A 17,953-nucleotide genomic window follows, 5' to 3' on the forward strand; every position below is an offset into this window, starting at 1 on the left:
CACTGATAACATTTGCTTCCTGAAGTTGGGGAGCATTAATTATCTGTTGGGAAATTACTACTGAAGCTCTTTGGTTTCATATCAGGAAAACCCACCACCTATGGTATTGTTCTGCTGAACGGAGCACTTGGCCTTTTGATGTAAGTTCAGCATGTCGTTCTCCTGACCCAGCCCTTGAAGACTTACTCCTCCTAAATGTGGATTTGTGCTGGACTCTTGGTGTTCTCAACCTGCTCTATTTAAGTTGAGAGACAAATGCCAACAACAGCGACTGCCCTGTCTGTCCTGGGCAATCAGATTCCATCCCGTAGGTGGAAGGAGGAACAGGCCATGCCCTGAAGAAATGGGTGCTCCCTGCTTTCTCACATGCTAGGTCAGAAAAGAAGCCAGCCTGAGCCAGATGTGGGCAGGGAGCTGGAAGGGACCTTCTTTCTGTGCACCAAGGAATGGCTCTCTGGTCTCTGGAGGAGGGATTGGCAGGGGGGTCTCATCAATGAGGGTTGGATGCCTCCTTCACCAGGAAGGCTGCTGTGAAATGAAATCCCAAGTTTGAGTTAACAGTTGTGAGACCCAGGAACAACCTCGGGAGAAACATATGCCACTCGTTGCTTTATTGTTTGCTATTCCTCTAGCATGGAGTAAGGTTTGCCAAACCCCAGGCAATGCTAGAAAGCGGTGGGGTAGTGGGTGGGGAGAAGTGAACAGAGAAGATTGTGCCCAAGCTTAGAACAAACCAGGATACTTTCTGTAAAAGAAATTGTGGGGCAATGACAACTTGGACTGTGAATGGCTGGAGAAAGGAGAAATATCTGCAACCAGAGCAGTTTAGTAGAACCATTAAACAACGTTTGGAGAGCCACAGTAATTTCGGGGAGAGGGCAACCCCAGGAGAAAGACTGGATGTTCCGTTGATTCATATTCATGGGGGTGGCAGTTTTTCTAACTTGAATATTAAAGGAAATATGTCTTTGATGTCTTTCCCAGGATAGTGAAGTGGAACAAAGCAATAATATTTTTGAGTTAGGAGTAACAGTGACACTTATTACATGCCATATATTTTGTTTTACATTTATTAGCTCATTTAATTATCATAATCCTATGGGGAAACTGAGGCACAGAGAAGTTAAATGACCTGCTGAGATTTGCAAGTGATCAAGGTGGGCATCAGTTCCATGTACACCTATTTTCTCCTTCTATATAATAGTTGAGGATTCTGAGTCCTATAACCCATTTGATAAATTACCAGAGGCGAGCTGGGATTCGAGGGCTGATTGCATCTTCAGATCTGTGCTCTTTTCTCTCCTTCTGCGTCATGAAAGGAGTGAGCGGAATCAGGTCCTTCTGTCCTGTGTCCACTTTGTTGTTGGGGACTTTTCTGTCTTGTCTATACATCCTAGTCCCTATGGCTTCTAAGTCCATAGGATTTATACCACACACATACATACACACGTGTTTCCTCATGCACGCAAACTCACACACATACATAGATATGCACACATGCACATATGCACTCACATATGTGCCCACCCACGCATAGACACATGCACATACACATAGATGCATATATTCAAATACATGTACACACATGCGCCCACACTTATGTGCCCACACATGCATACACACAGAGAGACAGAGGCACATACACACATACACACGCCCACACATGCATATACCCACAGAAACACACATCTCCTTTCATTGCTGAAATAGCACTACTCAGGCAGCGACAGGGAAGGTAGGCTGATTCACACTGTGGCTGACTTTGTTGGTTTTAGAGGATTTTGAAAAGTTTGAAAGGATATTGTTGGTGGCAAATAGACATTTTAAAAATGTCAGGTCACCCTCAGAATGGACGCTCTTCCCGTAATAGACTTACGTTGGCCACTTAACTGCCACACCACCTCCTACAGATGGGCCCCTGCTCCTGCTCTAGACATTTCACATGGCTGAGAAGGGGGCTCTCTCCTACAGAGACAGCGCTCATGGAAATTACATGGAATTAGGTGACAGGCAGAGGGAGAGGCTTCAGACAATCTACTGAATAAACTGTGGGTCTGGCGTGTCCTGGGGAAGGGAGCAGATGTGGATTTGGACCTCTGTTCTGTGCTGGCTGTGCAGCCTTCACGTCTTTGACCTTGAGTGTCCTTGCCTAAGATGCATGGGGTCAGACTCCTAATTTCTGCGGACGGTATGAGGGTTGGTGGTGCTCATTGTTGGGTCTAACCCAGTGCAGAAGGCATAGTAGGAGCTCAAAAAATAGCAGCTAAAGTTACCACGATTTCTGCTTTTAAAAATTGGATAAAATGATCAACATGCTCTTGACAGTATTTGCCAAGTATCTTAGGACTGAAGGATTCCTGTGATCTCCTAAAAGCCATCCTGGTTCTTCCCAGGTTTCAATCCAACCAGCATCCACTGAGTACTTATGACATGAACAGACATAATGTGAGTCCCATCTCCCGGCAACATGGAGCAGTCAATGCCCCCATTATGCACAAGTAGCCACCCATCTCTGGCTCCTGTGCTGCTGTGTGGTGGAACTTGGTCCTCTGGTCTTCCTTGTCTCTACCAGGTGCCAGATGGCTCAGCAGAGCCCTGGCAGGGACATCAGAACTTGGTTGGATTTCCACTTACCCCCTTGGTGGTGGAGGAGAAACATTGAGGACGTAGGATTAACAACCAGTTTGAGTTTGAGGTGGAGGTTCTTGACTCTGGCTGCATATGAACGTCGCTTGGGGAGTCCTTAAAACCCCCAACACCCCCAAAACAAAATCCCACTCCAACCTAATCCGAATTTCTGGAAATGGCATCAGAGTGGCAGGGAAGGTAAAGCTCCTGGTGCTTCCCATGTTCCCAAGCTCGAGAACCGTGGGTCTGGAACCTGAAGATTCCACACACCACCATCAAGGCTACATTCCTCTATTCCACTGTTTCCCAACTTGCGTGACCAGGAGAATCCCCTAAGGTGTTTGTTTGTTAAGGGACCCCTCGGCCTCTTCCTGTAGATTATAGTTCTTTCCATCTGGGGTGGCCCCTGAAACTTAGAGTTTTTTTTAAATTAATTAATTTATTTTGGGCTGCATTGGGTCTTCATTGCTGCATGTGGGCTTTCCCTAGTTGCAGCGAGCAGGGGCTACTCTTCGTTTAGGTGCGCAGGCTTCTCATTGCAGTGGCTTCTCTTGTTGCGGAGCACGGGCTCTAGGCGCGTGGGCTTCAGTAGTTGTGGCACGTGGGCTCAGTAGTTGTGGCTCACAGGCTCTAGAGTGCAAGCTCAGTAGTTGTGGCACACGGGCTTAGCTGCTCTGCAGCGTGTGGGATCTTCCCAGACCAGGGCTCGAACCCATGTCCCCTGCATTGGCAGGCGGATTCTTAACCACTGTGCCACCAGGGACGACCCCATCATCTGGAAGCTGACAAAGACTCAGGGGAACGTGTTTGCCACCAACGCCATTCTGGCCACACTGACAAGCTGCACCCGCTCTGACAAGAGGGACAAAACTGTGACTTTGACCTCCTGACGGTGAGTGAAGCAGCCAACGAGTCCCCTCAAGATGAAGGTAACTCCTTCAACTCGCCCCGCAACCTGGCCATGGAAGCAACCTACATCAACCACCACTTCTCCCCACAGTGCTTGAGGATGGGGAAGGAAAGATACAACTTCCCCACCCCAAACCCGTTTGTGGAGGACGACATGGATAAGAATGAGATCACCTCTGTGGCGTACCGTTACCACAGGTGGAAGCTCGGAGATGACATTGACCTCATCGTCCGCTGTGAGCACAACGGCGTCATGACCGGCGCCAATGGGGAGGTGTCCATAACATCAAGACCCTCAACGAGTGGGACTCCAGGCACTCTAATGGCGTTGACTGGCGTCAGAAGCTGGATTCTCAGTGAGGGGCCGTCATTGCCACCGAGCTGAAGAACAACAGCTACAAGTTGGCCTGCTGGACCTGCTGTGCTTTGCTGGCTGGATCTGAGTACCTCAAACTTGGGTACGTGTCCTGGTACCACGTGAAATGCTCCTCATGCCACGTCATCCTGGGCACCCAGCAGTTCAAGCCCAATGAGTTTGCCAGTCAGATCAACCCAAACGTGGAGAACGCCTGGGGCATCCTGTGCTGCATCATCGACACCTGCATGAAGCTGGAGGAGGGCAAGTACCTCAACCTCAGGGACCCCAGCAAGCAGGTCGTCCGTGTCTATAGCCTGCCCGACGGCACCTTCAGCTGGGGTGAGGATGACGAGGAGGAGGAAGAGGAAGAAGAAGAGGAAGAAACCTAAACCAGACAGTGATGTGGAGCCTGTGATTCTGCCAAGCCGAGGAGGGCCTTGGATACCTGGTGGAATGTTTGTCTGATTGTCGCTCTCTGCAGCTCGTCAGTTGGAATAAAGGATAAGTCTATTTAGTCTCTTAAAAAAAAAAAGAAAAAATTTCAATCCCTGAAACTTGGAGATTTTAACATTCTGAACTCAGGTAATTCTCACTGTGTCAAACTGGGAAACTCAGCCTTTTGCTGAAGGCTTTGGCTCCATTTTTTTTGTGTGTGTGTGTGTGTGTGTTTTATTGGCTTTGGCTCCATTTTAACAGCAAATACTCATGGAGGTGATGGTGAGTTGTTGTTACTGGCAGTTTACATAGTGGCTTAAGTAATAGGATCACAGATGGTCTTTCTAGAAGGATCACCTGGTCCTATACTCTGATTCGTATGTGAGGAAACTGAGGCTCAGAGGGAGGTGATTTCTCCCAGGTCACACACCCCATTGGCTCCAGAGGAAGCAGAGAAGCCAGACTTCTGTCTCCCCTCTGTTCTCCCTCCTCTGGGGCAGGACCCGCTCTGCAAACTTGAAATCACCAGGCAGCCAGAGTGGTCAGCGTTTCCGAGCAGGCAGCCAAAATTGCTTTCCCTTTAACAACAGATCCTTATGACAAGGTGGTCGGTGCTAAATGAGGTCCCCGGAGGAGCACAAAGCAGGATTCCCCTCAGGGCCACACCCGCCGGACAAGGCTAATCCATTTTAGTGGACAGCTACCCTCTGCTCAGGCACCCAGAAACCTTCATCTTCATTATTAACTCATTCATCACCATAACCATCAGCAGCTTTGCCAATCCCCAAGGAGAAAGCCAGCCGGTAACGCAAATGCTGATGCTGGTTTCCGTGTCCTTTAATAAATCCAGTTTTCAGGCAGCCTCATGGCTAATTATTAGTGCAGGAACTTAGGGATTGTCTACCGGGCCGCCACGTGGAATGCTCACAGTTGCTCTACAAGGAAGGAAAGCTCAGGATAACTTGTGCTTTTTGACGGAGGAAGAATGAGGCATGGGGTGAAGGCCTGTGGGTGAGAGAATGAGAAGTGTCTCGATTGGATCAGCAAAGAAGAGTCCAAGTGTTAGAGCTGATGCGTTTAGCTTTGTAACATGGGAAAGTCACTTCCTGTCTCTGGACCTCAGTTTCCTCATTTTGAAAAATGAGTCTATTTGACGCACCTCCTAGCAGTGACTCGTGAGGATGGACCAGTCCGTGAGGTGAAAGCAGTGAGCTTTTGTCTTACACAGAAAGGCTAGACCAAGACCAGGTCCACCTACATGCAGATTTGTAACTTGGTGCCCACTCCAAGTTGATATTTATTGAATATATGCTTCACAATCATTAAGCAATAGAGTTGCTTACTACTACTACTACTACTACTACTACTAATTCTTCTTATTATTATGCAATCTTGGCAAAAGGCTGAGTCTTGTATCCAGGAAAGGTGGAGAAGGAGGCCAGCCTACCAGGTGCTGCACTCAGACTGTTTGGCTCAGGCACTGAAAATTCAGCCCAACCCAACTTGCACTCTCTACAGGGACCCTATTTTATTCTCCTGGGAAGACTATTTAGTGGCCATCTGGGGTTTCAAGATCTCCGGGGAGAGTTCACTCTCCATTGGTCCCCTAAATGCCTTATCAAAATACCTCTTTCAGGGCTTCCCTGGTGGCGCAGTGGTTGAAAATCTGCCTGCCAATGCAGGGGGCACGGGTTTGAGCCCTGGTATGGGAGGATCCCACATGCCGTGGAGCAACTAGGCCCATGAGCCACAACTACTGAGCCTGCGCGTCTGGAGCCTGTGCTCCGCAACGAGAGAGGCCGCGATAGTGAGAGGCCCGTGCACCGCGATGAAGAGTGGCCCCTGCTCGCTGCAGCTGGAGAAAGCCCTCGCACAGAAATGAGAACCCAACACAGCCAAAAATAAATAAATAAATAAATTAGAAAAAATACCTCTTTCCACAGCATGTTGATAAACAGTGTATTAACAGTGATAGTCACTGCCCCTGTAGATTGTTACCAGGCACTGACTGGCCGGCTCAGCCCTTAATAAGAGCCCAGGCATTCAGTATGTGTAATTCTCTGTCCGCTTCACTTGCATGCTGTCAGTGGAGGTGATCAGTCAACACGGAGTCCCTCGCCACGGACGCCGCATTCTTCTGTTTCACACGCTTATACCTACGGTGCTCTCCCTCCCACTTCTCAGGGTGAGATTTGGGATCATCCTTGAAAACCCAACCCAGGCATCTTTTCCCCTGAAAATCTCACAGTCTCCCCTCCCTGAGAAGCTGCTGCCTCCCCCCCAAACTCCTGGGTACCCTAAACATACATCTATTCAGTACTTTCCACGTTGATAACAAGTAGCTCTGACTTACGCTGTGCTAATTGGCAAGTGTGCTGCTTGTCAACAGGATGTTGCCTCGGCCAGTGCCTGCACACAGCATGTGCAAAATGATATATATTCATAGTGGATAAATGTGTGTGTACATGTGTGTGTGTCAGTGTGTTTTTTGCTCTCAATCTCTGTACATTTGTTTAATTGTTCTACCACATGGCAATTAGTTAACGTGATTTTTGCCTTTAGGGTGGCCTTTTTTCCCCGTTTTGAGGAATTTTTTTTTTTTTTGCATGTTGAAATCAAAGCTTCATAAGGATAAGAAATTAAACTTTTCATAAGCACAACCAGACTAATGGGTGGGTAGTACAGGGTGACTGCTATTCCATTAACACAAAGCAGACCCTTTGGGCTGGGTGGGCTGGGATCAGGCATCCATCCCATGCTCTTCCACAGTCGCTTTCTCTTTTTCCTTTAGTATCTATTTATAGCCATTCATGTAAGTAAATATTCTGCTTTTGAACTGGGGAAGAATGAGAAGTTCAGGTTATGGAGACGTAAGGCCAAGGGGGGAGGAGAAGACCAAGACGCCTCCCTGCCTCTGTTCATTCTCTTCCCACAACAGATGATACTGTTGCTTGCCTACGCCTGTTCTAAATTATATGCAACGTTATGATAGCAGTTTTATTATTCACTTCTGTATTATCAGTGTCTGTAATGTGGCATGTATTTAACAAATATTAATGAAATAAAAAAAGATTTACTTTTCCCCCAGTGTTTATTTTTGCCTTGCTTAATGCCAATGTTATGTATTATGGGGGTGGGGCATAGTCGGTAGAGCATCCCCTAAGATCTCTCTAGATCTCTCCATTCAACATGGAGTTGAATGCTTACAGAACAGTGGTTGGTTTCTGGCTAATTCATGATGTTTATCTAATCACAGAGGGAGCCCATCAGCGGGAGGGGTGGTCAGCGTTGCAGACAAGTGTCAAGGACCCCCGCCTCTACTTATGCTAATTCCACGCTCTGTCACAGTGACCTTGGCAGCCATTGACTTTGGTCACCCAGGATCCTTGATTCCAGTGGAGTGGGTGGGGCTTGACTCCCTAGCTCTTGGGCCCAAGCACAGCTGGACATTACTTTTCCCTGGTCACTTTGTCAGACTCAAGGATGAGCACGTGATACAGTCAGAGACAACAAAATTTTGCATAGATTTCTGGAAAAGGAAATCACTGTCTATCTGCAGGACTTAATTTGAGAGCTTGCCAGATCTGAAGCTGCCATAGCCTTCCTGTGTCTAAAGGGGAGCCCTTGTCAGAGGAAGGAACCGACCGACGTAGAGGGTGGCAGGGCTGAGAGGTGAAGAGAAGGTGACCCGGTCCTGTCCCTGATCACGCTATGCCTGAAAATAGTCTTTTGGAAGAGTCAGTTACATGACGTAATCACTTAAGTCATTTTGGCTCAGGATTTCTGCCATTTGCAACTGAAAGAGTCTTGGGTCATAAATCTTCTCATTATTATAGTGGCTTGCCCTGTATCTCAAGAATGTCCTGGGTAAGAAACATAAGGATTCTGTTTGCTAAAATGCAATCTTTACTGTGACTTAATACATTGTTATTCTCCTGCAAAACAAATGTACATAAACACGCACACACATATATGCACACGTGTGTGTATGTGTGCATGTGTAGTTGGTCTCCGATGCTAGATGCACTAGAATCATTATTTTAAACTTAAATTTGCCATATAAGCATCGTCTGTATTGGTATGAAAGTGTTTTGGACATTATTTGTAAAGCCTGAGTTCTAGTTCATAGGTCTTGTGCTTTGACTTAAAGATGTGCATTTTCAAACTCCTCTACACTCAAGGAATCCAGTTCATGTTTTCTTCCTTCTGAATGGTCAGTGAATAGCCATGTTGGCAGAAATATCTTCCATAAATTCAGTCTGCTTAATACTATAACATCAGTATGAAAGATGAAAAATTACCTGAGCTTTCAAATGATGGTCTTTACGATGCCAAGGACCCAGAGGTATTATTGCAGATCTGGAGCAGGATGACTGGATTTTCTCCCTTTCAACCTGACTGTTTGGCACTTTAAAAATCATCCTAAAATCCCAGAAGTGAGATGGTCAGGCTCCCCCACTTCTCTTCTTGCTCCAAGAGACATTGTGGGTGGGCTTTTTCCATTATTTAAATTCCTTCATGGAGTCCAACTGAGCCCAGAAACTGTCAGGCTAAAATATTGTAAACAGAGCTGGTCTCACACTTCTTTCCTCTTGTTTAATGAAAAGCTTCACAAGTTGAAGATTTGTAACTATTTCCCAACCTAGAAAATTCAAATATGTTCTTCGGCTTTGGATTTTCATCGTTGATGTTGCTATTGAGCTCACACTGAAACACTTTTAACTGATTAAGATTGTATTGCTGGCACTTATAACATTTTTCAAAACATGTATTTGACAACTCTTGTGGCCAGGCACTGTGCTAGGTTCCTCAAAGATGAATAAGTAAAGGTCCTTGCTCTCAAAGAGCTTACCAGACTGGGGCTGTTCAAAAATTAGTTCCATAGGATGTAGGATGAACTAAGTGCTTAAAAGAGGCACACGCCAAGGGTGTGGGAGCTCAGGGGAAGAGGCACCAATTCCACCTGGTAAAATCAAGAGGGGCTTCTCAACGTTAAGTCCTAAAGGATTTCAGAGAATAGGAAAAGGAAGGAAAGTTGAAAATCTAGGGGATGCCATAAGCAAGGCTTCAGGACATAGAAACAGATTGTGGGTAGGAGGATGAGAGGACAATACACCCAGATGATCCTAAAGTTCATCTCAAATAAGAACAGCTTAGAGCAAACATTTCCCCAGTCCGGGTATATGTGAGTTTTGGGAGGTGTGGACACAGGAGAAGGAGGAAGCATCTCTGGACCTTCCCTAAGGCTCCATCCTCCCCTCCCCACCAACCCATGACGCTTATGCACTTGCCCATAGACACTTGTGTGGTCTACAGTATTAAAATACCTGTGGTTCCCTGGATATTCCCTGTTCTTTCATGCCTTCAGGTTCTGTCCGTTCCTCTGTGCCTGCAGTGTCGTTGTCTTCTACTCCTTCCACCTGGTTGACCCACTCTTATCACTCTTACCAGGTCAAGATTGAGTTCTAGGAAACTTAGTTTTCTATAGGCAGTTGTATAACCCTCTTGCTCTGTATTCTCATGAATCTATTTATGTTAGGATCCTTCTGGATGTAAGTGACAGAAACCTGACTCAAACTTGTATAGTCAGAAGGAGGAAAATGTTGGCTTATGTAACTAGGATAAGGAGACGATGGAGATGATTTTATGGTTTAAATGTTACAATTAGGGCGTTAATGTTCTTCCTCTCTCCCTACCTTTTAGCTCTGCTTACCCCAACTTCAGTCTCACCAGACCTTTGAGGTGGAGGCAAGTTGGCCCTTGGTAACGCTGGGTCTTCATTGTCTTTACAAGTCACAACCCTGAGGAAGAGACACCCTCTCTCTTTCAGTGTATATACGCTAAATCTCATGGGGACTCAGTTGTCCCTGGTAGATTTATACGTCCAAACTTCAGTAACCTTGGCAGTCAGGGAAGATATTTGCTTACTTATTTTCACCCAGACCACACAGGATGGGTTTTCCACAGGAAAGAAAGCTTCTGTTCTCCAGAGAAAGGGGAAAGGCAACCTAGATGAGCAAAAACAAACCAGCAAACCAAACATTCACATTACCACCCTACCCTCAATGCTTATCACGTGAACGCAATGGTTGGTTACTGGTCTCTCCTCCACTGGACGATAACCCTTGATGGCAGGACGGGGGCCTCTCCATCCTTGTAGTAGGGAGTAAAGTGCATTTGAGGAGGGATTTAGTAAACCACGGTTGAATGAGTGAGCGAGGCAATGAATGAGAATGAATGAATAAACACGCACATGAAATAGATGGGTCAGTTAATATCATTTCCACATTATAGTTTTATTCCAGCATTTCTAGCCTGGATAACTTTAATAGCCTTTTAATTAATCTTCATATCACCTTTCTTGGCCTCCTGTAATCCATTCTTTACACAGCAACCAAACGGATATTTTAAAAAATGCAAATATGATCATTTTATTCCCCTGCTGAAAGCCCTTCCTTGCCTTTGGGATATTGGGCAAACATCTTTGCAGGGCTTCTAAGGACCTTTATGATCTGGTTTTTGTCTGCTTCTCTAGTTCTGTGTCTTGCTCTCCTAACACTTCTAACACCAGTTGCCACCTCCCCACTGTGTTCTGAACCCTAAATGCATGTGCACTTTATATTCTAGTCATTTTGAAGTACTTCTACTTCTTCAAAAGCCTTATGTTCTCCTTTGCTCTCAAGTGTTCATTCCATCCCTCAGGGTGCACTTTCTTTCCCTGTCCTCTTCACCCAGCTAACTTCAACTCATGCCTTGGACCCCAGATTATACATCCCCTCATAAATGAGGATTTCTTGGACTTTTAACTACTGTCCCTCCTATGTGCTCCTGCAGGACCCCCTCCTCTCATAGAGATACCTATAGCCCTCCATTGTAACTGTTTATTTCCTTGTCTGTATCACTGCTAGCTATACTGTATGCTCTGAGGACATGGGATACATCTGTTTTATTCATTGTTAATCTCCACTGTCTAGATAGGACCTAACACTGAAGAATCAATGAATGGACAAATGAACGAATGCGTCTATTGAGTCCCAACCGTATAATAGGCATTTGGTATGACCCGAAGCTAGGGATGACCATGGCACAGCCCCTGCCCCAAAGGAGTTCCCTGTCTTTATGCAAAACAGCTGCAGTTCACAGAGGTTATAAGTGGCACAGCCTGGCATTGAGCCAGTCTTGACTCCAGATTCCGGCTCTTCAGATGCCCCTCTGTTGATACTCAGCCTGGATTCATTCAGAAAGGACAGCTTGTGCTTGGGGATGGTTGGTCTGGTTTGGATGGTGAGTGGGGCTGAGAATCTCAGGATGGAGTCAAACCCCTATGAAATGGTACTGAGGCCAAGAGCCATGTTCCAAACCATTGTTTTCCCTTCATCTGGAGTGAGGATCTGTTGTTATGTTTGGCTTTGGGAAGCACACCAGGAGGAACACTTTATTCCTATTTGTACACTAAAACATCGGCCTCAAAAATAATTTAGTGAATAATGAAAACTGCTATTAAAGTTGCGCTGTTGGTTTGCTGGTGGTGTTTTACGGTCAGACTTAAGTTCCTGGAGCCAATGCTGTGGTCACTGCTGGGAGGACTTGGGGGACCCAAGTTCTACACTTGGCCTGACTGGCAGGATTTGTGCAGTGATTTTTAGGAAAGGAAGTCCCACCCTAGTCCCTGGAGAATCAGTCTTCATTGATCTAAAGCTGCTGTGGAAATCTCATATTCTCTGCTAGTGTTTGGTCTATTGTATAACCCAATTCTGTCCAATGAGACATATGAGGAAGTCTGCTAAGGGCTTAATTTCCAAATAAAAAGACAGAGCCTTAAGAGAGAAAGCATATAGCACTGCCTTACTTTTTCCTGAGAGAAATATCATTGAAAGGATGTGATATCTGGAGTTGTGGAAGTTTTCTTGAGACCCTATGGCAATAAACAAAGAAAAATAAAAGGTCAAGGCCTTGAGGATAGTTGACCTGGAAGATTAGAAAGAGTCTGAGTCTTTGCTAACCCAGTTAAGTCCCAGAGCAAAAGCTTTGGTCTTCTGGTTCCATGAGATAATTTAATGTCTTTGCTCAGAGCCAAGAACCATTCTATGTTGGGTTTCCTGTTACCTGCAGACAAAAGCATTCCTAATGGATACATATGGAATCAATTAGGTCACAGCTGTATGTTATGCTTAAATAAACAAAAATGATCTGCTGATTGGAACAAATCAATGACCACTCCAGGCTTGTCTGGATTTGCTCGTCTGTTAAATGGGAAAAATACAATTGATCTTGAGAAACGCCAATGAGGGACGAACAATGGTGTTAACTGTTCAGACGCTGGGGCGGTACTTTAAACCTCTGGGGTGGTTCTTTGATGAACCGCTGCTCAGTCTGTTTCATGTGGACCCTACTTGAAATTGGTATTTCTGGACGACATGTCATGCAGGTAAAAGAGCAAGGCCAATGGCGTTACACATTGGAGTTAGACCTGCTTAACCAGTTGTGTGGCCTTAACATAGTTATTTCAATGTGTTCCACATAAAGTGGCTACTTAGTTTATCACATTTCCAGGGGTAATGTGTTATCCTCTGAGGTTAACTTTCTTGCCCATGAGGAATGTTGCACAGGTAGTGATGCTGTGCTCATGTAGCCTCATCTTCAGGAGCTGATTTTATCCTCCGATCCCTTAACCTCTCACATCCGGTCAGTTGCGGAGCAAGGCCTTCTTTTTTTTTTTTTTTTTTTGCGGTACGCAGGCCTCTCACTGTTGTGGCCTCTCCTGCTGTGGAGCACAGGCTCCAGACGCACAGGCTCAGCGGCCATGGCTCATGGCACGTGGGATCTTCCCGGACCGGGGCACGAACCCGTGTCCCCTGCATCAGCAGGTGGACTCTCAACCACTGCGCCACCAGGGAAGCCCAAGTCCTTCTTTTTGTGTGTATTTTCAGAAAGGGAGTTTGGCTGGAGCTTTGAGTAAGTGGAGGGCACTGATGGGAGGTGAGACTGACAAGGCCAAGTGGAGGCCAGAGGGCAAGGGGCCTTTAATGCAAGTCAGAGTTGTGGTTTCATGCTGTGGGCACAAGGGGCTGTGGAAGAGACTCCAGCAGCAGAACGGGGGAGACAGAGCCTGGGCAGAAGGAAAGCAGGAGTGAGGCTGCCCTGAGCCAGTCCATTGCCTTCTCTGCTTTACGGACACCATCAGTCAGTATATCGAATCCCACAAGGTGGTTTGCGGTTATAGAATAGGTCAAAGAGCTCAAACACTAAAGTAAATTCCAGTGTTTCATTTGTATTTTGAAAAGATAAAAATTTGGGGAGGGGACATAAAAATAGTCAGCCAGGGCAAAACAGGGCTTCTGGAAAGTTTTCCCTTCTCCAGAGTACCTCTTCTCCTCACACTGGGTATATAACCTTTCTGAGTGGGTTGTAGATAAAGGGACATAGGCCTGTTGAGTTTTATTACTGGAGAGAACAACCAGTGGTCAGAAATCAGGCAAATTGAACCACATAGATCCATTAAAAAATAGAGGTGGGGAGGATATTAAGGGTAACGTGGATCCTGCCCTATTTCTATAGATGGGAAAATGGAAACCCAGAAGGGGAAGTGACTTGTCCAGTGTTAAACAGAGCCATGTTTTGTGTATTAATTTTTCCATGTAAAACAGAAAGAAACATTTAAGGCAAAATACCAGTGAGTGCTGATTTATTCATCATTATGAAGCTTTCCCTTGACTCTCTTTCTTGCAACTTTATTGAATAGCTTTTATTTGTGGGCCACCGTAATAGATTCTGGAGATACAGAAATATAGATGGTGAGAGTTCTTCAGAGGCACCTTCACTGGTCTGTCCCTTTGTGGATTCTGAATTTGTATCGTTTCCTTGGAATGCGAGAAAATATATTCAAGCAATATCAAACCCCTGCCTCTCCCCTCAGCGGTCAATGGATGTAGTGTCACATGAGAAACTGGTGGATGAGGCTCTCTGAAAAAAAATCACCACTGGTGACTGTTTCCTGTAGGGAATTTCAGCACACAGAGTTGGATTGGGTCCAAAGGAATACCTGCAAATTGCATGTGGTCTAACCCAGATCATGAAGGAAAGAGACCATGTCTCCCTTAGGCCACAGAGCCCTGTCGAGGGCTGCTTGCTGCCCCTGGGGCCACTTCCTGATAGGCATTTCAGGGAATGAGTGAGGGTCCTTCTTCTGGCCCCTTATGCTACAGCAGGTCCCAGTGTAGAAACAGAGAAAAAATACATCCTAAAGGAACAAAAGACATCCCAGAGGGAAGACTGTACCACCCACAGGTAAGAGCCTTCACCAAACTTTTGTTCCTCACTCCAAAGTCTCTCCTCCGGTCCCACCCTCAACATCCAGCCAGCCACGCCCACTCCCCAGGTAGCCAAATAGCATCCTTGACTTTGATCCATATCCAAACTCCTTCTCTGGCAGACGTTGGGTAAGGGGTGTTGGAACTTCCTTGGAGACCAGTGTCACTAACCATGTCAAGGAGACCACCTCTGGTCACAGAGTAACTTCGACAATTCGGCTAAATAATTTTAGATTTTTCTGTGGTTGGAGTTTTAACAGAGGATCCCTGTGGACAGTTCATTTAGTTGCATTTGCATATAGAATTTATTTATTCAGTTGCTTTGTTTATTCAATAATAATTTATTAAATACGACTGTGTGCCAGCCATATCCAAAAGGGGCAGCTTGTTCTTCTTTTACCCATCTTGGAGCATTAGTGCTATCATGGAGACTGGCTTCTAGTGGCAGAGATACACAACAAGAAAGAAAATTACCATCTTTCATCAGGTCAAAGACATTATTGAATACTGATTTTAATTTGCATTGACATTTTATGGGCCACTAAGAAAGGAGTGATACCCAAGAAGCTAAGATGAGCTGTAGCTGACACTTGTGATCCCAGCTGTCACCTGATTTCTGTGAAACTGTGGTGGGTCACACCTGTACTGGTCAGAGGCCTGCCTTCTATGAGCACCACGGTGATTTTAGGATGCCGCAAAACACTGCTTAGCCGAGACCACAGACATACCCCTGAATTGGGGGGAGTTAATGACATGGGGGTATGGGTGTGGGCATTTCGTGCCTCAAGCCCAGTCCTGTTCCTTAGGGGAACCTAAGCCAAGACTCACCATCAATTGTATAATACATCCTGATCTCAAAGATGTTAAAACCAAAAAAAACCAACAACAAAAAGTCATCTTAGAAATGCCAAAGCATGGTAAGTGTGAGTACTTGGTGCTGAGGGGTAAAATTAGCAGGGGAATTTTAGCAGGGTGTTCAGAAAAAGCCTCAGTGATAGACCGCTTTCGAGAAAAGCCTGGAAGGCAGCGAGACTTAAGGATATCTGTGGGAGGGGCATTCCAGGGAGGGGGACAGGCCATGCAAAGGCTCTGAGGAGGGGGCGTGCCTGGCCTATTCCAGGAGTAGGGAGGAGACCAGTACATCTGGAATGTGGCAAAAGAAAGCACAGAAAAATAGAAGACGCAGTCAGACAGGAAACTGGGGGTCAAATTATGTAGAACTTTTGACCGTTTTGAGGATTTTGGTCCTGGAACTTCACCGTCGTCCGACGGTTGTTGGACGGTCCTCAGCGGAAGAGCGATGTGAACTTTCTTTCATTCTAACAGGCTGGCTCTGACTGCTGTGTTGAGAGTAGGCTGAAGAGGGCAAGAGTGCAAGCAGAGAGACCAGTTAGGAGGCTGCCGCCGAGCCAGACGAGTGATGATGAGGACTTGGGCCAGAGCAGTAGCAGGGAAAGTCCTGAGAGGTGGTCAGAACAGGGACATGTGTTCAGGGTAGACCTGAGTGTTTTCTCAGAGATAGCGTGTGAGAAATGAAAGAAATGAAAGAAAGGGGGCAGTCAAGGACGACACCCTGATCACTATTTCTCTTGTATATCTGTGTCCCCGCTAAATCGGGTCACATGACCCTCTGCACACGCATACACATGCATACACACCTTCATGAGCTTCCAGAACATTCTGCAAGTCTCTGAATCACAGACTAGAGAGCCTCCCTGTGTCTCAGTTTCCTTATCTGTCAAACAGAGATGATATTAATCACGCAGACCTCATGGACTTTTTGTGAAGGTTGAAACAAATAATAGATGCAAAATCGGTAAAATATGCTAGATATTTTTCGAGGCTGCTTCGATAAATGTTAGCTATTATTTCTATTATTTTGTTTTCTAATTTCTATGTACGAAATTGTCTACTGTTACCTGCCTCTGGATGCCAAGTGCGGCGGAGGTGGCCTCCCAGCCGTCTGCTCCTGCTAGCTGCCCACCCACTTCTTGGCAACCACACTGGGCAAGAGGAGGAGGAATCGGATTGGTCCCGAACCCAAGACAAGCACTGGGCAGCCTTGGGCCAGGGGGCAGGTCTCCTTTGCCGCAGGGTCAGGAGCCCATGTGTTCCTCTTTCTTGTTCTTCCTCCTTCTTGTGCCCACATGGAAAGTAAGCAGAGCTGGGCAGGGCCTGTTTCTCTGGGCCAAGGTATGGCAAAGATGCTGTCTCTTCCTGGTCCCTTGTAAATGAGGGAGAGAGGGAGGATTCGGGACCCTCCTGTTACCCAGCCATCTCTCTTTGGCTGTCGGGCTCAAATACCACAGTTCTGAGAAGTCGTCTGAAGGACCCCATCTGAGTACCTAGCAGAATTAACAGGGCGCCACGCTGAGCTCCCCAAACAGCTTCCCCTACTGCACTCATCAGGTCCCCTGCCTCCCGGCCTCCCTTCTCCTCCCTAGTGTCTTCCTAACAAACTCTACTCACTCTTCAGAAACTCTCCTCACATCCAGAAAACTTGAAATCAGCAGAAGCATTTCCTCTTTGACACACAGAAGGGGTGAGCAGGCCCTCATTTTCAAGCACATTCAGTGTTGCACACTTGGCCGTGTTCTCCAGTCCCCACTCACTCTCTTACTTGAGACTTTGTTTCACTCCTTTAAGTGAGTGGGGTTTTTTACTCTGGAAGAGAAAAGGCAGGCTCCATCTGAGCTTCTGATGAGTTCAGCCACGCTTTGCTTCTTAAATGGGAAGACCACAAAGATAGGAAATGCTTAGCTGATTGGCAGACAAAGGGACAAATGGCAAAGAAGGGAATTTGGAAGCAAAGTGACCCTGCCTGGGGAGATGGGGTATTGCCCACAGGGATGGGGCAGCATTGGACAACACCTGCTCCTTGGTGGCCGGAAGTCTAGTGAGACATACTGAGTAGTTTACAGCTGAAAGATGCTGGCTCTGCCTGGCTGGTAGTCATGTCAGGAATCCCAGTAAAGGCTGAGTGAGTTAGTGATGGGATGTGCGGAGCATTTGCTGAAGAGTCCACTATTTCGTAAGCTCTGCTTTAGGTGTTCCAAGGGGCCAATTTGGATGAATAAGACTCAGCTCCTTACCATCTCTCCAGAAGTAACTTCCTGTCTAGGAGGGGAGATCAGATGTGTGTTTTTGCAGGTTCACTCTGAATATCTCTCTGACCTTCCCCTCATGGTGTTGTACCGGCTCTAGGTGTGATGCAGCAGGACATTTCCTCCTAGTGAGGTGAGCTCTCGGACCCAGATTGGCAAGAATTAGCCCTAGACTGGAGTGAAGGCTGGTGATCACTCCCCTCATGAGG

The 17,953-nt window shown here is 46.4% G+C and overlaps 1 pseudogene across 1 annotated transcript; it reads left to right on the top strand.

Moving 5' to 3' along the window:
* The first annotated feature begins 2,803 nt into the window (after positions 1 to 2,803).
* Positions 2,804 to 4,284, top strand: LOC307065362 (eukaryotic translation initiation factor 3 subunit D-like; annotated as a pseudogene). The gene is made up of 2 exons: positions 2,804 to 2,826; positions 3,389 to 4,284. The product of its transcript is annotated as a eukaryotic translation initiation factor 3 subunit D-like (transcript).
* Positions 4,285 to 17,953: the final 13,669 nt, after the last annotated feature.

Source organism: Hyperoodon ampullatus, assembly GCF_949752795.1.
Source record: "Hyperoodon ampullatus genome assembly, chromosome: 17".
Lineage (NCBI taxonomy): Eukaryota > Metazoa > Chordata > Mammalia > Artiodactyla > Ziphiidae > Hyperoodon > Hyperoodon ampullatus.